Source organism: Rattus norvegicus, chromosome 4, assembly GCF_036323735.1.
Source record: "Rattus norvegicus strain BN/NHsdMcwi chromosome 4, GRCr8, whole genome shotgun sequence".
NCBI classification, from domain to species: Eukaryota; Metazoa; Chordata; class Mammalia; order Rodentia; family Muridae; genus Rattus; species Rattus norvegicus.
Window position 1 is genome coordinate 134,110,230 of NC_086022.1, and position 25,957 is coordinate 134,136,186.

General features: G+C 46.9%; 1 long non-coding RNA gene across 1 annotated transcript; it reads left to right on the forward strand.

Annotated features, from left to right (window-relative positions):
• The first annotated feature begins 415 nt into the window (after positions 1-415).
• LOC120102350 (uncharacterized) lies at positions 416-6,536 on the forward strand. Its single transcript, XR_005503774.2, has 2 exons — positions 416-5,930; positions 6,106-6,536. It is a non-coding gene; the product is annotated as an uncharacterized LOC120102350 (long non-coding RNA).
• The last annotated feature ends 19,421 nt before the right edge of the window (positions 6,537-25,957 follow it).

Genomic DNA, 25,957 nt, shown 5'->3' on the forward strand with positions numbered 1-25,957 from the left:
TTTAGCCCCTGGATTCCACGGTCATCTGTATCTGCCCCCTACTTTGCTTAAGCTAATCTCAGTAGATTTTTGTCACTTGTGACCAAATTATTTGTGCCCAGGGCATGTACCTTCTACAAATGTTTCTTTCAAATATGATTAAGAGTTGTAAATGCCTTGCTTGCATGGGTAAGCACCACTTGGCAGAACAATTTACTTTTGTAGGACTGTTCCTTCCTGCAGCCAGCCAATCGATGGACTCTTAACGTGCAGCTATGCAAAATCAGCTCTCACGCACAGAGGAGAGTGATGTATTTTCTGATAAGGAACGTTCTGGAAATAGTCTCATGAGGCTTTCAAAACGCAGCGAGGTGGAAAACTTTTGTATCCTACACTTGAATGGAAACATTAAACAAACCTTGTGGGTTGAGCCCCTTGCCCTGTGACAACTCTCCCCTAAGTTAACGGGACACTGTGAGTGTGCCTGTGTGCGTGTGTGCTCACATGTGTTGATATGTTCACATGTATGTGTGGGCGAGTATCCATGAGTTTGTGGTCAACCTTGGCTGCCATTCCTCAGGTGCTGTTTACCTTTATTTGTAAAGGGTTTCTCCCTACCTTGGGACTCTCCCAGTAGGTTAGGCTGACTGTTTGTAGCTACAGTGATCTGCCTGTATCCACTCTTCAGCCCCGAGATTAAAAGTATGAGTCACCATGCCTGGCTTCCCCCTCTCCTGTTCCCCGACACCCAACATTCCCTTCCTCCCCCCCTCCCCCGTCAAACTCAAGACCTTATGCTTGTAAAGTGAGCACAGAGACATTTTCTTGGCCCCTAAGCTTGGCTCCTGAGGACACACCAACCTCTGTCACTACCTGGACACGAGATGCCCCATGCCAACAAATACAACCCGAAGGTTGAGGGGTTTGTTTACCACTGTATGCAACAATGCTTTAGCCCCCAGGAGTCGGGAGCTGAGGAACAACTGTTGCTCTGACAGCACTCAGTTCCAAGGTGCCTGCCAGCCTGTCAGAGGCCAGTGACTAGAGATGCTTGCCCTCTGGCCTGCTTGGCACACGTCATTCACGCACACCTCAGTGCCATTGTCCTCTCTCCAGCTTTGCTGGGATTGCACTTTCCAGTGGGATAACAGCACAGAGGCATTTGCGGTTGGCTCTGTTTCCTGGAGAAAGCTGGTTGAGACAGCCTGCGCGTGAACGCCCCAAGGAGGTTGGGATTGAAAGGATGTGGAATGTAGCTCCTTTCTTTGCTCTGCAGAATCTTCATTTGACTCTGGATTTCTATAAGACCCACACTGGATCAGGCCCCAGGCTAGATCTGTTTAAGAAGCTTTCTCCACATAGCTCTTCTCTTTTGCTCTTCAAGTTTAAAGGCTGGGAAGGTCTGTGAAGCTAGACACACTGTAGCAGCCATGGGGAGATGCAAGCTATTCTTTAACCACTGTAAGAGGGTCATAGGACAGTCCCCTCTGTACTCACCCTGTTACTAGCCTCTCTTACTTCCTGTCTTAGCTCACTGGAGACCAGAACCTGGGAAGTAAAACGACCCCAGATCTCGCTCCCTTAACAGTTGTGTTCTCCTCTTCTCCAAGAGAAAACTAAGCAGGGCCTGCCACCTCGGGCCTTGCATGTGCAGCAGCATGGGTCAGGGTTCCTTGTCTCCCCCACAGTCCCTTAACCACCCTGGGCAAGCAGGCTGCACATGTCTGACTCTGTTCTTAGTTACAGATGGATGTCTCATATGTATGTAGATTTCAGCGTGGATCAAAAGCAAGTGATGCATCAAACGCGGCAAGTTCAGGCTGTGCCGTCGACGGGTGTGTAACCCAGCATGCTCTGCTGACCTCTCATTGAGTTCACTGATTGGAACCTTGGTTAGCAGGGCTGTGCTTATCCTAGGAGAGTACAAAGCGGTCTGGCCATGGTGCATCCTACATCTGTAGCTGGTCTTTGCCACTTTGTGGGTCCTTCTTTTTCCCACTCTTTATTTCCCCCATTTCACCCCCTAGCCTAGATAGAAGAGAAAGAAAGAGGGGAGAGAAAGATAGACACCCCCGAAACTAACTTCTTTCCTTTAGTTTGTTCTTCGACCCTGGCTACTAACAAAATGCAACCAACCCCCCCTGAATGACCAACCAGCACCAACCAACCTCTCAGGCCCCAGCCTTTATACACCCTCTGAAAAGTTTCCAGAATTCCAAATGTCACACAATCGCAGAAACTATCTGCAGCTGGCAAAGCCATGCCTCTGCTAGAACGTGAGGTAAATCACAGTCAGCGACAGACTGCAGACAGTCCGAAGAAGCCACATATCCTACACCTGGGATTAAAATGCAAGCATACTCTTAAAATATTTCTCTCTCTCTCTCTCTCTCTCTCTCTCTCTCTCTCTGTGTGTGTGTGTGTGTGTGTGTGTTTAAAGAAACCAGAATTCCACTACACACATCAGTGTCTCACATTCAGTTAAGGGAAGATGGTATCCTCTCCCATTGACAATGGAGGAAAATACACTTCAGAGACATGAGGAACTTGGCAGAATTCCAGAATCAGCTGGACTCAGGCTTTCAAAGCCCAAGAGCTTGAGTACCACATGCACCTTCGCTGGCTCTTGAATTCTTACCTACCTACCCAGAGCACCTCTTACCAAACCTGTTTTCTACCTCAGGCCTTTCTCTCCTGGTCACCTGTGGGCTTCAGTCTGGAGGAGATGTCACTCCCTCCACAGTTGGCTTCCTTTGCTTCCTCATCTTCTTGCCCAGCCTCCCTGGAGCCAGCTCCCAAATCAACAGTATTTACATGTATGGGGTCTCAGAGTCTGCTCCGCTCCGGGGACAGGAGAAAAGAACACTATGGTGCAAGTCACTTCCTTATTCCGGAAGACTTTCAGCCGGGCAGAAACCCAAGGTTGTGTGTGCCTGGAAGAGGCAGAGTTGGTGTGTGTGTGTGTGTATATGCATACATGTGCATGTGTATGTGTGCATGTATGTGCATGCGTGTATGTGCATGTATGTATGTGCATGTGTGTGTGTGTGTGTGTGTTTCTCTGTGTGTGATAGTAGACAGGACCAGCCTCCATGGTACAAGCCTTGGGTAGACATAGGTTTCTGCTACTCTCTGCCACGGTGAGGGGAACAATTGAAGGGAGGAATTGTCTACTTTGCTCATGGTTTCCAGGGACACAGCCTATGGTCATGTGACTCCATGTGCCTGAGCAGAATATAATGATGGTAGAAGTATATAGTGAAAGGACATCTTTACATCGTGGTAGACAGGAAGTAGGAGTGGGAGGCGGTGAACAGAACAGATACACCCTCAGGGACACAGCTCTAGCAACCTACTTCCTCTAGTTGGACCTCAGCTCCTAAATTTCTAGAACTTTCCAAAATGGCATCACGGACTAGAGGATAAACCTCTTAACATGAGTCTTTGAGGAGGACACTCATATCCAAATCTCAACACCACCTCTGATTATGCCTGCTTGCTAAACAGCTCCAGATTCTCTTTCTCCTGCTGCCACCAAGGAGGTAGTCAAGAATTTCTGGGTCTTTGAACTGTTTCCTCCCTATGTCAACCCCTTCCGGGTCATCTACACTCTCTCAGCAGCACAGGAGCCAGCTGCAGCTCAAGAGGGCTTGTGTCTCTCTGCTTCACTATGGAGGATGTCTCAGAAGCCACCACCTCTGGTCCCTCAGTCATCGTTCTCAGGTTGGAGGGCCTTCAATCACTCAGCTGCTTCTTCAGGTGACAGCTCAGATTGCTAGCAAGAGAACAACATATTTTGGAAGTGATATGTCATTTCTCATGTTTGGTCTGTTTTACTTCAGCTCCAAAACACCCTTTTGGCCCCTGATCAAGACCATATTGATGGTACAAGTTTACTGCCTGACTCAGACCGCATCAACCACGGCTTCCCAACACCCACCCTCCTCCACACCAGTGAAGACAACACTCACATAAGAGCCCTCCTGGCCTGGATAGCCAATATCTAACACCTTTATTTATTTAGCGGGAAAGCAAGCATTACCATGGTGGGTTTCATAGTAACCTCCTAAACATATGTTCACCTGGCTCTCGTAAATGTGACCTTAACACAAGGAAAGACGATTTGCAGATGTGACTGAACTAGAATCTCAAGAGTAGGTCTCGGTAGATGACTCAGTTATTCATAAGCAAACTGCAAGTATCCTGAGACACAGGCAGGAAGACAGGCAGAAAAGGCCAGGCAAAGAAAGTGTATAGATTGAGTTGATGTGCCCAGAAGCCAAGGAATGCCAGATTTATCAGACATCAGAAAAATCGATGAACAGGACTCCAGCAGAGCACCCATACAGTGCAGCAGCCCTGTCCGTGCCTTGGTTTCAATGTCTGGCCTGTGAACAGAGCACCATTATCTGTTGTCATAAGCTACGTGGCTTCAGGTAATTTATTATAGCAGCCACAGAAATACGGCCAGCTAACAAATGTTGGTGCTAATGATGTTTTGAAGGCTGTAACCACTTAAGCTTTGTACTGTTACTCTAAGGTAAAGATTAGTTTTGCTCTTTTATGGGCAAGGGAGTTGAGAAAAGGAGTTCAAAAGACTTTCCCAAATCCACTTAGTGAGGAAATGGTTGCTCATGGCTTGGTATCCAAACTGATTCCAGAGCCTGCTAACCACGGCTCTCTTCCTTCTCCAAGGGGAATTCCAAGTTGAATCCCACACCTCCCGCCCTGCATGTGCAGTATTAGGGGAACACAGTTCCCTGCCTCACACCACAGTCCCCTGGCCGCCCTTGGTGAACAGGCAGCACACATGCCCGAGAGGGCTGAGTTAATTGGGCTCTAAATCTGCAGGGAGGGAGACAAAAACCACAGGGTGGTTAATTTATTCCTGGCGGTGGCAGCGGTGGCATGCTAGACAGATGCTTTCTGTTAGAGTCCCCGTGCTTCCCGCTGCCCACTCACCACTGCAAGTGCTCGCTGGGTGCCTGCCTGTCTCCTCAGCTCCAGCCTCTGGTCCCAGGGTCTGTCCTGGTCCCCACTTCACTTCGGCTCAGTTCAGAGCCAGTTTCTGTTATTTCGCAGCAAGAGTTGGACTGGTTCAGACAGGAGTTGATGGTTGTGAGAGCCAGGGAAGACAAATACCTCAATGCCATGATCGGTTGCCCCGTGTCTACAAGGCCAGCACTTGGGCAGACCACACTCCCTCACATCCGTCTGTTTTGTAATGGCCACTCAGAGGTCATGGCCACCCCTCTGCTTGTTGCAAGAAAAACTAGTGAGAACTCTGACAGTCCGGAGAAGACTTCAGGAAACTTTGTCGAAGACCTTCTGTCTCTCTGAGTTCCTCTGAGGGAGATAGATAGCTGCCATCTTCCCTCGTCCCTTTAATGAGTCTTGAAGTTCCATTCTAGCTGTCACTGCATACTTCCTACCCACCAGCCCCCTGAACTTAATACTCTCACAATGGTGCATTAAACACACAGCACCCCACCGCCGTGCGCCTTCAGGCTTCGAGAGATCCCATTAATCTGCGTCCCTGTGGCTGTTGTGCAGTGCTGAGTCAGGTTCTTCCGTCACTGACAGCTAAATCATCCCCAGAATTTCCAGTATCCCTAGTGGAAGTGCATGATTCCCGGGTAGCTGCACATATGCTATCCTGGAGGAACCCAAGTGTACTCTCATGGTCCTTTCAGTAAAAGGGCAACATCCCAACCCCCACAGAAAGAAGCCTCTTTGCCAAAGTAAAGGCAAAACCTTCACACACAGCCTCTGTCTCTCCTGCCCTGGGAGCCATGACTGGCCTGGCCCATTTTCACCCTGGCTTCTCCTATCAGTTCTGGCCCAGGAGCTAGAGAAGCGCCTTGCTTTCCGATGTGGACTTCTTCCTCAGCAGCCGCTGTGTGGGACAAATACAATCCAGAAACACATTGATTGGATTCAGCTTGCCGGTGGTGAGTTTCCTTTGTGTTTTGTTTCTTTTCTGGGGTTTTTTGAACCTATGTATTCCTCTTTACCCTGGAGCCTCCCGCCCCAGAGTGATCAAGCAACCTGTTGTCTGTCACTGTGGAGCTGGGGCCAGCTTGGTCTTCTTCCAGCTGTTGATAACCCTTCCTCTCTGGTTCGCAGTGAACTTCTATAACATGGAGAATTTATGACTGAAAATGCAGCTTGGCCCGAATGCAGAGACCACTGACTTGGAAAGGAGATTCACTATCATCGTGGCCATTGTGATTGTCACTGTCACTAACACATTTTCAGAGCGGACCACAAGTACTTCTAAGCAAGAGCTCAGTTCATCCCATGACACATTGAGGTCATCCATAGAGGAGGAAACTAAGGTTCCGAGTCATTATATACTCAAATCGCATGACTAGGATGTGGCAGAGATGGGGATTGAACTCAGGCATTCTGGCCCCAAAGCCCAGGCTGCAGCAATTCCAGCTTAAAGTCTCTCTTCTTCTTATCTGAGTGTCAGCTGTACAGGCATGGATAAACGGAAGTTCTGAGAGATTATTCTGGCTGTCAGTAAATCACAGGCCATAAGAATGCAAAACCAAGGGGTTGGGGATTTAGCTCAGTGGTAGAGCACTTGCCTAGCAAGCTCAAGGCCCTAGGTTTGGTCCTCAGCTCAAAAAAAAAAAAAAAAACAAACAAAAAAAAAAAACAAAAAAACAAAAAAAAAAAAAAAAAAAAAACAAGGGCTGGAGAGATGGCTCAGTGGTTAAGAGCACTGACTGCTCTTCCAGAGGTCCTGAGTTCAATTCCCAGCAACCACATGGTGGCTTAACCATCTGTAATGGGATCTGATACCCTCTTCTGGTGTGTCTGAAGACAGCTACAATGTACTTCTATATAATAAATAAATAAATCTTAAAAAAAAAGCAAAACCAAGCAGGATTGCCTTTAATCCCAACAATTGGGAGACAAAAGTAGGCAAATCTCTGAGTTCTAGAACAGCCAGGGCTACACAGAGAAACTCTGTCTTGGGAAAACAAACAAACAAACAAAAAAATACAAGGCCAAACAGAATGTATCACCATGGGACTACAAAGAGGCCCAACCAGAACCTTCAACAAAGGTCCTCTCATGAGAAATAATACTATGAAAAGTAGATAATCTATCATTGGTATTTCTAACATGACTTGAAGGCATATCGTAGCTTTCAAAATGAGATTTCCTAAGAAGAGGAGCTAAAAATGATGGATATGATAGTAAGGTCCACCACAGACACCTTTGCTGGGATGTCTTAGAAACTGATATCAGGGGACAAAAGAACAGATCTAAACTAGGTGTGCTGGCATGGTGACTTGTGGCTGTAATTTTGCAGCCAGGAACCTGAAACAGAGAGTTATAAGTTTGTGGCCAGTCTCAAAAGAAACAAACAAACCAAGGAGGCTGAAGAATTTCTCTCAGTGGTCTGTGGGGAAGAAAGGGACAAGTGACAGCATCAGATCAGTAGGCTCTGTCTGGAGTGATCAGGAGCCTGCCCCAGGCTGGGCCCCCTGAAGAGTCAGTCCCAAGGTCGGAGCTGTTTGCTTACTTCTAGCCTAGCACACATGAAAGGGTACAAGTGGACGCAGTGCATTGTGGGAGACTGAACCCTCTCCTGTCTGTATTCTATCACAAGATGCATTGGGTGAACTTTAGGACAGGGTAAGTAAGAGAATTGCCTGAGCCTGCTTATCAAGGATCCAGCAGTGTGCTGAGGCCTTGGGCTCCTCAGGTCACCCAAGGGCTGGTGTAAGGAAGAGGTCCTCACAGACACTTTCCCATCAGCAAGTTAGCTGCTAGAGAGACTTGGCTCCCTGGATCAATCCACCTTCCGAAGAAGCATTAAATCTCTCCCATACCATTCTGAGACAGACCTTAAAGTGTGGAAATTAAATGACCATGAAATTAATTTTTCATTTTGAGATCACTTACAATTATATTCAGATCTACAAAGAGAGTGCCTTGGGGATCGCTCAGGCCTTGGTTTGAGTCCTGGTTTTGTACAGCTTTGCAGGATGAGAGGGGTGGGGTTAGAGGACAGGCTCTTGTAGCCGATGACCTAGAACCTCTGTTTCTCCAGCCTTCGTTGCCCAAGGTTGGGGTTCCAGATGTGTACCACCATACCTGGTTTACATAGTTCTAGAGATAAGCTAAAGGTTGGACTTGGTCCTCACACATGCCAGGTGAGCTCTCTACCAACTGATCTATGTTAGTCAGCCCTGTGATTTATCAGTCGGCTCAGCCTCTCCGAGGGGCCTTGTTGGCAGCACAGAGCATCAGAATTCTCCAGCTGCCCCACACACTGTGGCTCAGTCCTGGGGCATGCCCCTCAAGCCTGCATTTTCTCACAGCTTGTGGCTCCTGCTATTTCTGTCCTGTCGGAAGGGGGCCATCAATCTAGAACACTAGTCAAATTTTGTTTCCCTTACAAGTGTTGAAACTATAAACCAACCAACCAAAGCAAACAAAAACAACAAAAGAATGTCTAAAACTGTTACTGTTTGTGCTATCTCCCATGAAACCTTGCTGTTGCCATCACCCAGGCCTTTGCAGAGGCCCACACAGTAGCTGCAGCAAAGGCCTTTTCCAGAAAGCTGGCAGCCTCCCACCCAAAGTCCTGGGCTTGTCTTCTGCTCGTGGAGACTGTGTTTGAGAGCTTGCTGGGGGTAGCTGAACAGCTCGCTCATCTGTCCACAGTAGTGACTGCCTAGCACAGCTCACTGTAAACTGAGAATGCTTCTTGAGGCTCTCGGAGAGCCTGGTGGTTAGCATGTGTTATCAGGCCCACTCCTCACTTCTCTGTCCTGACATTGCTCCTTAAATAAACCACTAACAGGAAATCTCAAAATCTCTTTTACAGTTAGAAATCTCAGGCCAGGGGTATAGCTCAGTGGTACAGAGTTTGCTCCAGCCTGTGCAGTGGCCCCTGGGCTCCATCTTAACCACAAGAAACAAAACTCCTTTAAGTCAACAAATTACCGTGACCCCTGACTTCAGAGGTCACGCTCTCAAACACACCACTCTGGAACGTTTTTTATCCCCAATGCCTGTGGCAGATCTCACTGTGAGAAAGCACTCAGCCAGACATGTGACAGGGGGAGAATGTGTGCATTTGGGGAAAATGCCAAGGTTACAAACACAAAGGGAATGCTAAAGACCTTCAGTAGGCCTCAACAAAGTCAGGAAAACCAGAAGGGTGTGAGTGGAGGTGGGGGATGGGGGCCGGCTTGGCAGAATGGAACAAGATTTGATCCTACCACAAACAGCAAGGCATGGTGTGGAACTGTCACAGAATCAAGACAAACAGCAGCACTGGAGAGGTAGCCTGACTGGGGAGTTTACTTGAATGTTAATCTTCTGATTGGGTAATTGTGTTATTAATGTAAACAGACTTGTTCTTTGGAAATAAACATTGAAATATTTAGGGATAACAGATCTACCCCCCCACCCCTTTCCTCAGTCTGTCCCCTTCCCTCTCCCGACCACAGGCAAATGTCATAAAGTAGGAATAAACAGGAAATCTGGGTAAAGGCATCAGGAAATTATTTGGGGCTCTTTTCCTATAACTTTTTAACTCATCTTTTATTCTTGGAGAATTTTCTACAATGTATTTTGAGCATTTTCACCCCTCCCTCAAATGTTCCCCAATCCTAATCCATTTTCCCTGATCCCTGTATGTATGTATGTATGTATGTATGTATGCATACATGCATGTATATATACATATATATCATATTCTATAATATACATAACATGATATATTTTTAACCCATCAGTTACTAGTCATACTGCCCATATACACCTGTGAGTATGGCCGCCCATTGCAGCATGGTTAACCAGTTTTCTATAGGTCTAAAGTTCTTCCAAAATAAATGCTGCCACCAACATCCTACCCTTCAAAAGCTGTGAAGAGCTGTGGGCAGGGAATGCACAGCCCTGATTAGCAACTGAAGGGAAATGTTCAGAAGGAAAGACAACTTAAGCAGCTCAACATCCAACCTCCCCTCTTCACATCAAAGACTTATAGCAGTTCCCGAAAGAGTGTCTCCTGCAGCTTGAGGTCAGGTTGGGGGCACCCAAGTCTGCTCCTCAGCCTTCCTGCCTCTGTATCCCCAGCCTGTTACCCAACAGTCCCAAGGTACCCTAGACAGTAGTCAGGGCATATGACCCCTAAATGAACATGTTAAGTGGAAGGGTTGCACAATGATGGGTACAGGAAGGATTCTCCTAAGGGCCTTAAGGTGATGGATACCCTCCCAGTGGTCCCATCTGCTCTGTCACAGGGGACATTGAGACATTGGTGTCAGGATCTATACTATCCCCAGATCACTCTGATACCTTCTGCCTTCACTATCTTGTCAGTTTCCCATGACTCTCCACTCTTCAACTGAACCAAGTATAAGAGCACCCAGACTAAGCCATTTTTTTAGGTCTTCACTGCCTCGTGAGCTCCCATGCCTTTCAAACCTCATGCTAAGTTAATATGTGCTTCTTTCTTGTAAATTCATCTTGAGTTACAGGAGCCCAAGCCAAAAACTTAATAGAGCACATTTCTTGGTCTGCTCTCTCTACCATTTCTAGTTCCCAGTACCTTCATTAGAAAAATGACAGGATGTGAGCACTTCCTGGAAAAGAAAGAAGGTGAAAAGGGGTCTTACTCAGTGATTCACAAAGAGCTGCTCTGTGAATGATCCACCAGTGCCAGGCATGGCAACTGCCCAGGTCACGACTGCTAATACCAATAGCGTGACTCACTGCCCAGAGTTACAGAGAACACTGACTTATGTTAGAATGTGTGTGTGTGTGTGTGTGTGTGTGTGTGTGTGTGTGAGAGAGAGAGAGAGAGACAGACAGACAGACAGACAGAGAGACAAAGAGAGACAGAGACAGAGAGACAGAGACAGAGGGACAGAGACAGAGAGACTCACAACAATGGGAAGCTTCCCAACACGGTCAGACCTGAGTTCAATTCTCAGCTCTCTCACTTGTGGGTTATGGAAAGAGGAGATTTAGTTACTTCCCCCAATTCCACTTCTATAAGATGGAGAAATCACTGGTATCTTTCTTCAAAGTTCTAGATTCGGCGTAGCCTTGACCCTTACTTTCCGGTCTCTCAGTTCCTGCCTCCCAAGCTTCTGCTTCTACACAGAATAGGCATGCCTTGTGGAGAGCTAAGAACAAGCTGTCCAAGGTTGTGTCATAAACAACCCTGAACTTTCTACTTCCTGCGTCCCCCAATGACGTTCAAATACACCAATGAAAGACCAAAGCTCCCAGACCACAGAGGCCCAGTCAGAAGAGTGAGCCACCTGGAAGAAGTCCACCAGTCCCAGTCACACCTGCATATGACCATGGACACGATGGCTGATATTTGGCCTATAGCCTGCTGAGAGACTCCAAGCTCCTGAGAGACCCAGCCAGGTAGCACTTGATTTCCCAATCCGTTAGAATTGTGTGAAATCACCAAGCTAGGTTTGGTAATGACTTTGTGATGTAACCACTTCCCTTCATAGGTAATAAAAGGCTTAATGTCACAAATACAAACTCATTTCACAAAGAATGGCCATTGCCTGTTTCTGTTATTACAACTTATCAGGACCCCTTCAACGGGCTCAGCTGCTGATCTCAGGTTCCAGCTGCTCCTCAGCCAATGTCCACTTCCGGCTGTCAACTAAACGTTTACACTGGGGCGTAATGGCAGTACACCCCGAGTCTCCTGGTGCCATTTCAATATTATGGAATGACGTCACCCTGACTCACCCAGCCCTCCTTTACGGTATACAGCACTCCCACCTATGACCACGGATCTCACCTCTCTGGCTGAATTTGCTTTCCTGTAGCTGGCACAAGATTAACTTCCAGCATATATTTCTTTCTCACTCAGTATTGTAACTTCATTTGTGTGTGCATGTGTGTGTGCGTGTGTGTGTGCGTGTGTGTGTGTGTGTGTGTGTGTGTGTGTTACATAAAAGGCAAGCCCTCTACCACTGAGCTGCATCTTCGGTCTCTGTTTTGGATGAGCACACATAGTACTTTAGTTAGACTGGAACTTTGGGGCACCTCTCTGTCTTCACCCTCCACCCTTCCTCCCATAGAGTCTTGCATGTCCCATCCTCATCATGACCTTTGGCTCTTTTATAACTTAGTTATATGCAGGAGTTAGCCCCAAATTATCATTGGCCGTTAATACCAGTGAGGAAGCCATTTTCTGTGTGTCTTGCTCTTCAGGAGGGTTTGTCCCCCATGTGGGAAATGACACACGGTATTTCTCTCTAACTCATAGAGCCTATAACACGAGTTGAAAATATGAGGCAATTAACCATGTAATTCTAACAGATTAACCTGGAAATGTGCTTCGTGAGTAGGAACATAGCCCAGTAACAAAGGGCCTGGAATTTCACTCATGTTAGCTGTAGAAGCACATTTCTCATCTGTTCAAGTTGGCATCACAGACAGCGTATGACTTGGTGACAATTCCCAGACGCCTCCCCAAACGATAGTGTCTGGAAGTGAGATAAAGGGATAGCACTGGTTTGTGTAAGGACAGCTTTGTTCTGCACCTCTGCACGAGCCAGGATCCTCAGGTGACAAGTGACAGAACGAGTCAAAATACCAGGCTGAGGTCTTGGGAGTTGTGGCTCAGTCAGCAGCGCCCTTGCCTCGAGTGCTCACGAAGCCCAGCGTTTGACCTTTGGCGCTGTCTAAACTGGCTGTGGTGGTGCACGCCTAGGATGGCATCCCTCAAGATGAGGAAGCAGGAGAAGCCTGAGCTTAAGGCTGTCCTCAGCTGCACGGTAAGTCCAAAGCCAGTCTGGGTTATATGAGGCCCTGGGTGTTTGCTTGCTTGTTTGTTTGTTTGTTTGTTTTAGAGGCCGAATAAAGGAATAATAAACTGTGTTTGAAGAGTTTTGCACTGACAGAAAGGTAGACACAAGGCTTTGGACTAATGCAAAGAAACCAGGAAAGCTCTAGGCATCTGGTATTGGGAGCTAACACTTGGGCACCTTTATTTGCAGGCCCAGTGGGAGGAGCCAAGCCCTCCCTTGAAGGGTGTTGCTGTCAGGATCTCTGACAGCCTCCTCCCCATGCCTGTCACCAAACCATGTGCCTGTCGGGAGTTTCTGTCATACTGGTCTTTTCATTATTCTAGTCCAGTGTTTCTCAGCCTTCTTGATGCTGCACCCTTTTAGCAAAGTTCTTTATACTGAGGTGACCCTTAGTATAAAATTATTTTTGCTGTTACTTCGTACCTGTTTTACTACTGTTAGAAATCATTGTGTAAATATCTGCTTTCCAGTGGTCTTAGGTGACCCTGTGAAAGGGTCTTGGACTCCAAAGGGTCATAATCTACAGGTGGAGAACCACTGTTCTAGCATGAATCTCTTGAAAACTCTATAAATTCTATAATAGGTGCCAGAGAGGACTCGACAGCCATTCATTACAGAATCTGCCCCCATCCAGTCATTAGATTTCTTCTCAGTACAAGTGACAAAACCAAACCTCAAACCATCAGCTGGGGCAGATCGAGCTGAGTCAAGGTGAATTGTGGTGATGCAGGCTGGTAAGGGGTTAGTTGAGAAGTAACAGAGAAACTCAAACTGCACCTTGGTAGCTATGTCTTTGGATAGAATGCCCTTTGTGGTTAAGCATCTATTAGGCTGTTGTGAATGTGTCAGAAACTCGGGCACAGGGGCATCTGCCCACATGTGTGCACCGACAACGGTTCTGTACTTTCAAAACGCCAGACAATTATATATTACTTGAACTGTTGTTTTGGCACTTCCCTGCTTTTGGGGGGGGGAGGTTACCGAGAAAAGTACCCTGAAAGAAAGATCCAGTTGACTGTGGTTTGAAATGGAGATGCCACAGATCTCATAACAATTCATGAAAATGTCTTTAAAATCTGTAACACAGAACCCACCGAGTGGCTCACTGCCTCGGACAGCGCACGCCAATCTCTCTTTGAAGTGTTTGCCTTGCTTCGTTTGCTGAATAAACTGTATACATCTCTCAACCGAATTGCTTCCTTCACTAAACAAGAAACCAAGGGACTCTGCAACAGTAGCCAGCATTCAGGACAAGGAGGCTCTTTTCTACCTCACGTCCTGCCCCATCCTCAGGCAGGCTCTGAGCACAGCGCCTGTGTTTTCAGAGATTCTCAACAGCTCCCAGCTGCAGTCACTACAATCATCGCCCTGGGGGCTTATCCTGTTGCAGGATCTTGTTGAGTCTATAGAGGGCTGGGAAAAGTCCCCTTGGAGAGTGACTGAGTTAGTAGATTCAAAACTGAGTTACTATCTCTGGGTGAGTATCTCTGTTCACCGTCTACATTCTTCTCGTGTCTCCAGCTCGCCCAAGCAGCACCCATTCCTTCATGCACCCTGCTATGCTTCTTAACTGATCTCACTTCTCTCCTCTGACCCATGCCCTCTGGTATCACTGTTTAAATAAAACCCTGGTGTGCATACACACCTTCCTTAGCGTCTCCTCAGAGGCTAGTGCAAAGGCAGCCCAGCTGTTTCCTAGTAAGATAGCTGCAAGGTTGGGACCCTGCCAGTGACTGACCCAGTGGGCACAGTTCCCTCCCATGCCCAGCCATTTAAATCCCAGGCCTGATTATGGTTCATGTTGGCTACATTCCCATACCTGGGTTGGCATATGTCTGTTGATCAGATCAGCCACTGACTTCTAAAACAGCCAAGAAAGGTAGAGCTAATTCCATGCAAATTTTAAGGCGTGAGAGGCACTGGTCATAGCTTCCCTATGGAGAACAAAGATGCTGCCACTGGGTCGATGCTGGGGGGGACTAGGAGCAGGCCAGACTACCAGGTGTCACTTCATGTGGCCCTTAAGAGGGGTAAACCTATTTCAGAAGAAAATAATATAGGTTCTAACTTGGTGGAGAGAGCTGTATGAGACGGAAGTGTGAGGAACCAAAATGGCACCTTCAGGGTTTCCTATCTTCTCCCTCTGTATTGGCTAGTCCTATTTTGTCAACTTGACTATATCTGGAATGAACTACATTATTGGAAAACTCACCTGTGATCCAGATCTTGAGGCTGGAAGACACAAGTCTTTGACCTGAATCTTGGCATGGAGATCTTGAGGCATAGTGGCCATGAAAATCTTAGGCCCAGGGAAGATACTACATACCTTTTATCCCAGGAGACTGAGACAAGGAGATCTCTGAGTTCAAGGTCAGCCTGGGACAAGTAAGTCCCAGATCCAGGCATTGTGGTGCACATCTTTAATGCTGGAGGCCTACATATGATATTGGAAGAAGGAAGACTCATTCTTTTGCCTGCTTGTATTTACCTGCCAGCCCATCTGTTGGAACCTACTTCTACAGAAGACCAGCTGAAACAACTAGCCTCGTGGGACTGAACAACTGCTGGATTCTTGGACTTCCCATTCACACTGACAATTGTTGGGTTAGCTGGACAACAGATTGTAAGTCATCACAATGAATTGTCTCAATATAGAGAGACATTCCATAAGTTCTGGGACTCTAGAGAACCCTAAGACACCCTCCCGCGTTTTTATGTCACCGAGAAGTTGTTTAATTTTCTTCTTCTGAATAATGCTTTGTTTTCATAACATCAAAACAAGCCAGCATGCATGCAGTGTGACTCATCTAAAAATTAATAAATTCCAATAATGGAGAAGCATAAGAATATGCGGTTACTGGGAACATTAAAGAAAACTGTCCCGTTCTTGTCCTTCCTATCTTTCTTAGCCCCTAGGAGGACTCCCTCACTTAATAACTGTGGTCCCCAGTTGTTAAATGTACCATATGTAAAAACTCCATAGGCAGAATGTCTGTTGAGTTGGACGACTGTATGTATATCGGTAGTCTTTGTGGCTTGGTGAATTCTTCTTTGGGTCACGCAGTCCAAAGGAGTCCCCCATGCCTTGCTGCCATGGTGTTTATGTACTTAAAGGGACTGTGGCAAGATTATGCGATTCATTTATAGCTGAGACAATCAACATGAAGTAGTGTACCCATGCTCTCATGTCCATTTGTGATCCCCACATCTTGGTTTCTTTCATGTGCAAGGGGGTGCTGGACAGTCTTGGGTAGAGGGAAATGGGAAGTCTCTCTGCCTAGTATATGGGTGAGAAGGGAACAGATAGAAACCTAATAATAATGATTTTTGGAAAAGCATAGTTGGTTTCTGATCCAGCATGCGGAGAACTTGGCAGTCTCCCACATAACAACTAAAAGGCTGAGCAAACAGAAACCAGCAGCTGCTCTCACATCCATCAGAGACCTGTGACTACCTGGCATGCTTCCACCTTAAAAACCAGAAGAGAAAGGTGGGTACACAGAGTCACAGCCTCCTTGGGGCAGAAGCCAAGGGCTGGAGACATTTGGAAGCACACTTTCAACTGCGATGGGTTATACACACTCATTAGTGGATGAGCTGGGAAAACAGTCTAGGTTTTCTGCTTTCAACCTAATGTCTGCATCCTATGTCAATGGCTAATACTAGAGCTAGCTAGAAAAAAAAAGTCTCAAAATGAAGAAGCTTTTAAGTTGCCTCCAGCCCTGGGAAGAGAAAGGGCGAGTTTGCAGTGATGTAGTTCCCATACAGACTAATTAGGTGTTAATCCCACTTGCTCTACTACTGGCGGATTCATGGTCTAGGATGTGCCATTCTTCTGTAATGCTCTCTTTTCTGCTCTGGAGAAAGGAGATAAAACAAAGAAACAACAACCACACACACACACACACACACACACACACACACACAACAAAAGACAAAAAAGCCCAGTGCTTCTGTATAGGTTTATTGACATTGTTAAGTTAAACAAAATATTGGCACTTCCCCCAATACATTCTTTAGTTGTTGGCTTTAGAAAATGGTACCCAGCTGACCTAGTGCAGTACCTCAAGGCCAAATTTAAAAGCAAATTCTTAGCTAAATGTTTTAGCTCGTTTTCTGTTGCTATAATTGAATGCTACACTCTGCGAGGCTTGTAAAGAGTAGAGGTTCAGGCCAGATTCGATGGCACAGGCCTGGAATTTCAGAACTTGGGAGGCTGAAAATTTAGGAGGATCAAGAGGCAGGAGGCCATCTTGGGTTGCATAAAGAGACTGTTTCAATCCCCAACTCCAACTCCAACAAACAGAGTAAAGATTTATTGAACCCAGGAGTCTAGAGAGGGGAAGACCCATGGTTGAAGGTTCACACTACTTGTCTCTTCCTTGCATCTCATGTCTCTCAGGATGCCTGGAAGATTCTATCCTGGAAGAAATGCTGCACCTGCTCGTTTGTTTATCTCCACCACCCCACCCCAATCCCAGATAACTTCCTCTTATTTGTGTATTGCGATGTGCCCTAACTGGTCTCTCTGTCTTCCCTTCGCTCCTGCAGTCCCCCCACCCCTCACAAAGCAGCTGTTTATAAGCATTGAGTGCGATAGGACTGTATAATTCTCTAGTGTGAAGCTGGCTGTGTAATTCCTCAGTTTGAACCTACCCAATGGCTTTCCTTCCCATGAACCTCCAGTACAATCCACAGTCCGTGCCTCCCTGATTTGCACCAGCCTGTGTGCCCTCTTCCTTCTCCTCCTCCTCACACCCAGAGAACGGCTCCCAGAACTTGCTTTTTCCACCTTCCAGAATAGTCCTACTCTGGCTATATACTCCAGAGTGGACTTCTATGTGTGCACTTAGACCTCAGTTGTGACACTTTCGCCAGTTCTTCCTTAGGGTTGTGACACAGGCAGAAAAGTAGACATGCTGGGGTCTGCGCTGTAGGCCTTGTGCTTCCAGGTCCACCAGAACCAAGCCCACCCCCAGTTAGCTGTTTGTTGAAGGAGTACAGAGAGGAGTCCAGAGGACCACAGAGTTCTGCATGCCAAAGATGAATACTCATTGTCCTAAGCTGCTGAGTTTGGGGGTAGTATGCAATGCTATATCGAGGGGTCACGGACACACTCAGACCCCTTCCGTCTTATTTCCTGACGTTTCCCTCTTATTTACCTGGCTTGAATCTTTTTTCCTTGACCAATACAGAATCGCTCACTCTTGGTTCTCTTGGCAGTGAGGGCTGGATAATTCTATACCGGGTATGCATGGGGGCCAAGGGGCATCCTGTGTCCTGTATATTTTAGGGAATTTAGTCAGCATCCCTGGCACCTATTCACGAGATGCCACTATCATCCAGCCCTTTCTTATCCTCAGTTGTGACAACCAAAGACAGATTCGAACCCTGCCAGATATCCAGAAGGACGGACAGAATTGCCCTAGTGGTGAGCTGCTAGTCTAGACCATTTTCTTCCCCAGTCTTAAAGCTAGCTCCTTCCTGACATTTAAACCCCACCTTTAATGTGGCTTCTTGGGTGGGCCCACACTTAACTGCCAGTGACTTGCTTGTTTTCTTCTGCTTCCCCTCCTCCACAGCGCAATACCAGGATCCTTCAAAAGCAAGACTGCTGCCCGCTATGCTCGGCTTTCCCGGCACGTGACAGGCATCTCATAAACCCATTCCAACGAATGAAAAAGGTCAGAAGACACCGCAGCCTGTAAAGGGTGAATGAATCATAAAAGTGAAAAGGGAAATAAAAGTCACAGGAAACAGGTCGACGCAGAGTTCGGCGGCTAGGAAGTGTCTGAGCTTGTAAGTCGCTATTCTGTAGCTGCTGCTCTCTGTGTTTGACACTGAACTACCAATGACACAGATGTTCTGGGAGCCCTGGCGGGGTTGATTGACCGAGAGAAAAGCCTCACGGGTCTTACCATGTCTTTAGAATGGATTTAAACAGCACAATAGTTCAGTGGGTGTGGTTTAATGTGTTTCCTTCCCCACTCGGCTGTCCCCGCTGATCTCTTGGATTCTCACTGCGTCAGTGAGAACAGCTACAGCAAATAGATTCATGTGGCTGAAGGGGTATGCCAAAGCAGCCAAACTGGATAGAGAGTTAACCTGCTTACTATTCATGTGACTTACGTTCCTCTTCACAATATTATATCTCCTAGTAACAAATGATAAAGCTACTTTCCCAGGGCGCCAGCTCATCTGAGATGGAGACTTTACTTAAATACAAAAGCAGCCACTTCAGATGGTGGGCTGGGACTTTGGTGGCTCGATGAGAAGACAAGAGGAAGCCCCCAGGTCCTGCCCCACACTAAAATCAAACTGATCTGTAAGCTGGTCAGGTAAGAAACGCCAGGCCGTTCCTGTTGAATGCCTTGTGTGTGTGTGTGTGTGTGTGTGTGTGTGTGTGTGTGTGTGTGTGTGTGTACATGTGTGTACACACGTGTGCCTGGGGGCCTAAAGGAGAGTGGAGTACAAGATGAATGACTGATAAGGTAGGCTTAGAGACCCACCATGACAGACATGCTGTCATCTGATGAGACCTGCTACTTCCCTCCAGATTCTCAGAGCCACACTGTCCCCAAATGTCTAATTTCAGTCCCTTGGGTTCCAGCTTTGTTCCTCGTCACCTCAGTTTTGCTTTACCAGACCTGTCCCAAGTTGCCTCCCATTGGCAATACAAATTGGACACGGAAGGGTCCCAAATGACCTTATCTCCACTGCCTCAGGGAGTCAGCAAGTTGCTGTCAGACCTTGTTCCAAGGTTTGTGGCTCAACCCATGCAGAGCGTGGTTTTGCTGACTCAGCCTCCCCTCCTTCCATCTGGCCAGTGGGAAAGCTCCCTCTGAAAAGAGGAGGAGAGGCTTGGCAGCAGAGCTCAGAAGGAGTTCAGGCAGGGCCAGCCTCAACACACCCTTCTTTGGTGCAATGATTATTTTGAGCAAGGTGCCAAATTACAGCCAGCATTCTCCAAATGACCTCATTAAAATCAGACACGATGGAAGGAGTTCACACATCCCGAACCCTTTCCCTGCCAGCTCTGGTGATGCTTATCAGGGTGTCTGAAGTTTCTCCCTTGTTTCTACCAGGCACATGGATTTATTGAATCAGGTAGGAAATGAGAGAAAACTCTCAGGTGCCAGGGAAGGCTGAGTTCAGGAAATTTTGGAGGCTCAGGTGGGCTCTGAGTGCCTGCTGTATATATGCAAAATAGGTGAAAAGTAAGGACCAATCAGAGGAGAGACTGCCAAACCCAGAGGTTCTCAATTAGGTCTGAGGTTCAGATGCAGATAAAGGCAGAGTGGAAGTTTATATCCCACTGTTCTCAGGATTCATTTTTGACCACTGGCTTCAGTGACAGTGGAGTATAAGGTGACACTACCTCTAGACAAAGCTTACTGTTCACTAGTGTATCTGTCCATGAATCTTCCCCAACATCCAACCATTCTCTTCTAAGGAGCCCACATCCCTTTCCCCATCCTTATGAAGATAACATATAAACTACCAAATCTTAAGAGATAATGGCCTTTCTCCTCTGGAGTATGTATGCATAGAATGCTTAAAATTAATCCAGCTGTCTGCCTCCTGGTGTGTGAATCTTGCTGATGTCAAAAGTTTCATAGTCCCACTGTGGACCCTATCACAGAGGCAGGGGCTCTACCTGAGCAGAATCTATCAACCAGATAGGTGGGGCTGGCAGGCAGAGTTCATCTGGTAGGGACAGCTTTCGTAAAAAGTGTGAACTTTAGCAATATCCCAGGAATATTTACTTCTCCAACAAAACTGGACCGTCTGACCACAGTGAACCTGGGATCCTAAAAGGAGCAATTAACAGGAATTAAGTTATGGCCCCTTGACAGAGGCCACGCAGCAGACTCTACTGAGCCACTCTGATTCCTGCTGCCTTTGTTTTCTTCCTCCCTCATGCACGGGAACTGTGCAATCTGAGTCCGGCCCAAGATAGAACCCTAATGCCACCCTGGCACCAATCAAGACCTGTTTGGTCACTGTGGTTGTTTGTATATGCTTGCCCAGGGAGTGGCACTATTGGAAGGAGTGGCCCTGTTGTAGTAGGTGTGGCCTTGTTGGAGTAGGTGTGCCACTGTGGGTGTGGGCTTTAAGACCCTCATCCTAGCTGCCTGAAAGACAAGTCTTCTCCTGGCTGCCTTCTGATCAAGACGTAGTACTCTCAGTTTCTCTAGCACAACAATGCCTGCCTGGATGTTGCCATGTTCCTGCCTTGATGATAATGGACTGAACCTCTGAACCTGTAAGCCAACCCCAATTAAATGTTGTCCTTATAAGAGTTGTCTTGGTCATGGTATCTGTTCACAGCAGTAAAACCCTAACTAAGACAGTCACCCTGATAATGGAACCAATGACAGAGCTGTGAGGCTGCTGTGGGCTGGATGTCACCCCTTAAACCCATTCATACATAGAAGTCCTAATCGCTGGGGCCTCAGGATGCCCTTGTATTAAGAGAGCAAGTCTTAAAGAGATAATGGCGTTAATTGGGTTAATAGAGTGATCGATATGACTGAACTATTAGACAAGGAGATGGCCAGGTTTCATGGCACACATTTGCAATCCAGTATTTGGGAGGTGAGGAGAGGAGGTTACAAGTTTGAAGCTAGCCTGTGCAACATAGTAAGACCCTGTTGAGAAGAGAATATTGGGAAAGGAGGGGGAAAGAAGAGAAGTAACAAAGGATAGGAAGGAAAAAGAAGATTGGAAAAAAGATAAAACGAAGATGACACCAAGGCACCAGGGAGACCTGATATTCCTTGCTGTGTGTACACAGAAAATCCACACGAAGATGTAGATTACCCAAGCCATGAAGAGAGACATCAGAGTAAATCACCTCATCTTCCTCTTAGTCTCCACTTCTAGCACCCAGCACTGTGAAATGGACCTTCTGGCCATGTAGTGCTTGGCGCTTTGTTACAGTAGCTGTAGGAAGCTGCTTAGTATCAGATTAGTTAAATGTCCTCTCCTGGCCCCTCTTGTTATGGAGTCAACTGAAGTTCTTCCCATTTCTTGCAACCAATCAGTCTCAACTCATCAGCCTGCCTCCTCCAACATGTCGGTGTGTTTCTCGTGCCGCTTCAGTCTCTGTCAGCTATCGTTATGGTAAGCACTCTGGGCAGAGGTTGGTAAACACTGAGTCAAGGCCTTGGGGTGGATCTGGTGTATCTGTGGTAGACTATGCACTCAGCAGAGATGAGGCTTTGGATTCACATTCAGCACCACATAAAAGCACACACAGCTTAGAGTTGTGTTTGAAAAGTCAGAAATGGAGCCTGCCACTCTTCATGACTGGGTGATAGATCCAGACATTGTGATTGGACAGACAATAACAGCCACATTACTGAGAGACTTGGACCCTTGTGTGAAAGAACTCCAGATATGGAGGTCAGTGTGCTGCTTAGTTTTGTGTTGACTGGACACACACACATACACACACACTGGAGTATCTGAAAGGAGGGAGCCTCAATGGAGAAGATATCACAATAAGATCTATCTGTAAGGCATTTTTTAAAATTAGTGACTGATGGGGGAGGGCCATGCCCATCATGGGTGGTGTCATCCCTTGGCTGGGTTCTACAGGAAAACAGGCTGAGCAAGCCATGGGAAGCAAGCCAGTAAGCGGCACCCCTCAGGGCCTCTGCATCAGCTCCTGACTACAGACTCCTGCCCTGCTTGAGTTCCCCTCCTGACTTCCTTCCATGATGAAGATTAACAATATGAAGTGTAAGCCAAATAAACTCTTTCCTCTCCAACTTGCTGTTTGGTCATGCCATTTTGTCACAATAATAGTAACCCTGACTAAGACAATCAGGCTGATGGGTAGGGCCACAGAGCAGTTAGAGAGAAACCTGACCTGGAGGAGGGTAAAGTATGGTTTTCAGTCTCTAGACGCACAGTGTGCCTAAAAAAAAAACCAAAATGCTTCTCTTGTTTTTAAGCTGTAGGATGATGCATCATGAAGAACCTATTTTATCTTTATTCATATGCATCTGTGTGCGTCTTTGTATGGTTATGTGCACATGTGTGTGAGTGCCTGTGAAGACCAGAAGCCGGCATCAGATCCATGGCACTAGAGAAACGGGCTGTTTAGGAGTCACCTGACATGGAGTTTGGGAACTGAATTCAGGTCCTCTGGAAGAGTAGCATGTGCTTTTAATGTGCTGGGCCACCTCTCCACCCCCAAGAAGAATCTACCTTCAAAAGTTCTTTAGGGACTAGCCACTTGCAAATGCTCAGTTCGTGCCTGAGGGGTATCAATGGCCCTTTGTAGAGAACACAGCATTGTGGGCCTGTCAGCTTTTGGACTTTTACATGGTGATGCTGATGACATCTAGACATAGACAAAACATTTCACCTTAAGTTCAGGTGACAAGAGAAGGTGCTTTTAGGGAATGGGAGACTCTGGTGTATGTCTGTCCATCACCTTCTCTCTGTCTCCTTTCTTGCCAGCAAAGTCATCTGGTTAGGAAGGAGCTGAAAACACTGGATTCAGATGTGTTTTCCAAGATCAGTCAGAACATTCACAGATGGCCCAGTGCCCAGGGTTGGAACTTCTGGTGAAAAGATTCTTAGCCATCATCAGGAGTCTCAAGAGAAAAGAACTCTCCAGATGCCTGCTGTCACTTCCTGTGTATTGTTCCTGTGTGTTGCCAGGAACTGCGGCAGACATCTTGTGGCCATGGGGTCATGGGACCAAAGAACCAAAGGGTGAAGGACTGAGAATATGAAAGTGCAAGAGACAGGGTTATTGAAGACACTGATCAGTAAGGGGAAAGGTAAAGGGGTGAGGTGGGGGAAAGATAAGAATAAAATCAGCTGTTTCTTTCAGAAAAATCTGCAAGTGGGAAACAAGTGAACAGATTTTAAAAGGACTAAATGCAGGGAAGTCTTTGGGTTGGTTCTGGTTCCTGGTGCCCATCTACAACAATAGCTTTGGACCAGTTGTTCAGCTTGTCTTAACTTTGGACCAGGAAGCTTCTGCTCTTGGGCTTAACTATGCCTATGTTCCTCTTATTCCTAAATCTAAACCACACACTCATAAACCACCTTACAGTTTTACTGTCAAAACCTAGTTCTTTAAGAAAGCTGAGTAGGTCAGGGAAACGGCCTGGTTGTTGGAGTGCTCACTGTGCAAGCCTGAGAACCTGGGTTCAGATTCCTGCCACTTGTACAAAAAGCCAAGCGGGGTGGTAAACATTTGCACTCTCAACACTGAGTAGAGGAGCTGCAGGGAGAGACTCTGGTAGACTAGCTGGACAGCTTAGCCAGTAATGGAGCTTCAGGTTCAGTGAGAGAGTCTACCTCAAAACATACAATGGAGAACAATTCTCAAGGAATACACTTGCTCTGGCATCCATTCACAAGCACATACATCTGACTATGTAACCTTCTCCACATATGGGAACTTGTGCATGCACACACACACACACACACACACACACACACACACACACAAGGAGGGGAAGGGAAGGGGAGGGGAGGAGGAGGAGAAGGGAGAGAAAAAAAAAGAAAAATAAATATACCAGCTTATTTTTCTTTTAAACTTTGCTTAACTTTTAAACATTGTCATAAATTATGCGCTTGGTGTGTCCTAACCTCCAAGAGCCCCAGAATGCAGATGACCCTAATGAGCTTCCCCTATCATCATTATTCTTGACACTTTTGATGTAAAAACCACTTAAAGACTTGGTCTATGTAGCCACCATACAAAGAGTCCAGAACTGAATCCACCCCGATTAAGGCCTTGTCCAGGATCCTACAGCTCAGTGGAGACCCTGAACTAAGTCTCTCATTCCTAGTTCTAGTCCTTGTGTGTGTGCATAGTCATGTGTGTGGGTGCATTCCCATGTGCCGGGGTGGGAGTCCATGTACGCATATCCATGTACATGTGGAGGGCTGAGGACAACCTCAACTGTTGTTTCTCAGAGACAGATGCCTCCCTTTTTTAAGACAAGGTTTCTCACTAGCCTGAAGCTTACCCAGTTCAGCTAGGCTGATGTCTTAGGGTTTCATTGCTGTGAAGAGACACCATGACCAGGGCAACTCTTATAAAGGACAGCATTTCATTGTGGCTGGCTCACAGGTTCAGAGCTTCTGTCTGTTATCATCATGGTGGGAAGCATGGCACTGTGTGTGCACGCACGGTACTGGAGAGCCTGGAGAGCTACCTGAGTATACAGGCAGAAGGAAAGAGACTGTGACACACTGACCAGACAAGCTTATAAGGCCTCAACGCCTGTCTCCACAGTGACAACTTCCTCCAACAAGGCCATACCTCCTAATAGTGCCACTCCCTGTGGGCCAAGCATACACATAGGAATCTACGGGGCCATTCTTATTCAAACCACTACAGCTGGCTTTCTAGGAAGCCTCGGGGGTCTCTCTGTCTCAGCCTCCTCAACACAGGGATTACAAGCGCATTCTTTTTAACATGGACTCAGGGACTGAACTCAGATCCTCCTGTTTGCCTTGAAAGCGCTTTACTCACTGAACTATCACCCAAGCCACCTAATCTCTCACAGACTGTCACCTAGTAGGCCTGCTATGCTGTTCTCAGTCAGTGGTGAGGATGGCCCTTTCTGGGTTTTGAGGAAGTGCAGCTCTAACAAGCATAGCAGGAAGGATTAAGGGAGGGACCAACCTCAGCTAAGTCCTCTGGAGGGCTAGGGCTAGCTTCTCTGCAGTTCCCTCTCTCCTATTTTGAGTGTCTCTAACCATCCCTGGCCCATATCATAGAGGAAGCTTGGCTACTTTGGCCCCAACTTTGCACTTCCAAACTTCAGCTGTCCCAGGAAGAATCTTCTCTTAGTCCTCTTCTCTCAGGCGATGGTAGCATGGTGTCCGAGGCAGGGGGACACTAGGCTGCAACAATCCTGTGCCACAGACTTGCGACTGGCAGGTGGGGTGGGGGAGAGTTATCTCCTCTGGGACCACAGGGAGCATTAGCAAGATTTGGGCTGGGGGCGTGGCCAGGAGTGCTTCAGGGAATACTTGCAGAGTGCTTGTTACATTTTCCTGCCGATTCTTACAAGGTATCTAAATGAAGCCAGAAGAGACCATTGCCGAGTAGCAGGTGATATATTTAAAAGTAGCGGCCGTGTTATTAAATATTTATGGCCACTTAGTTTGATGTAAAA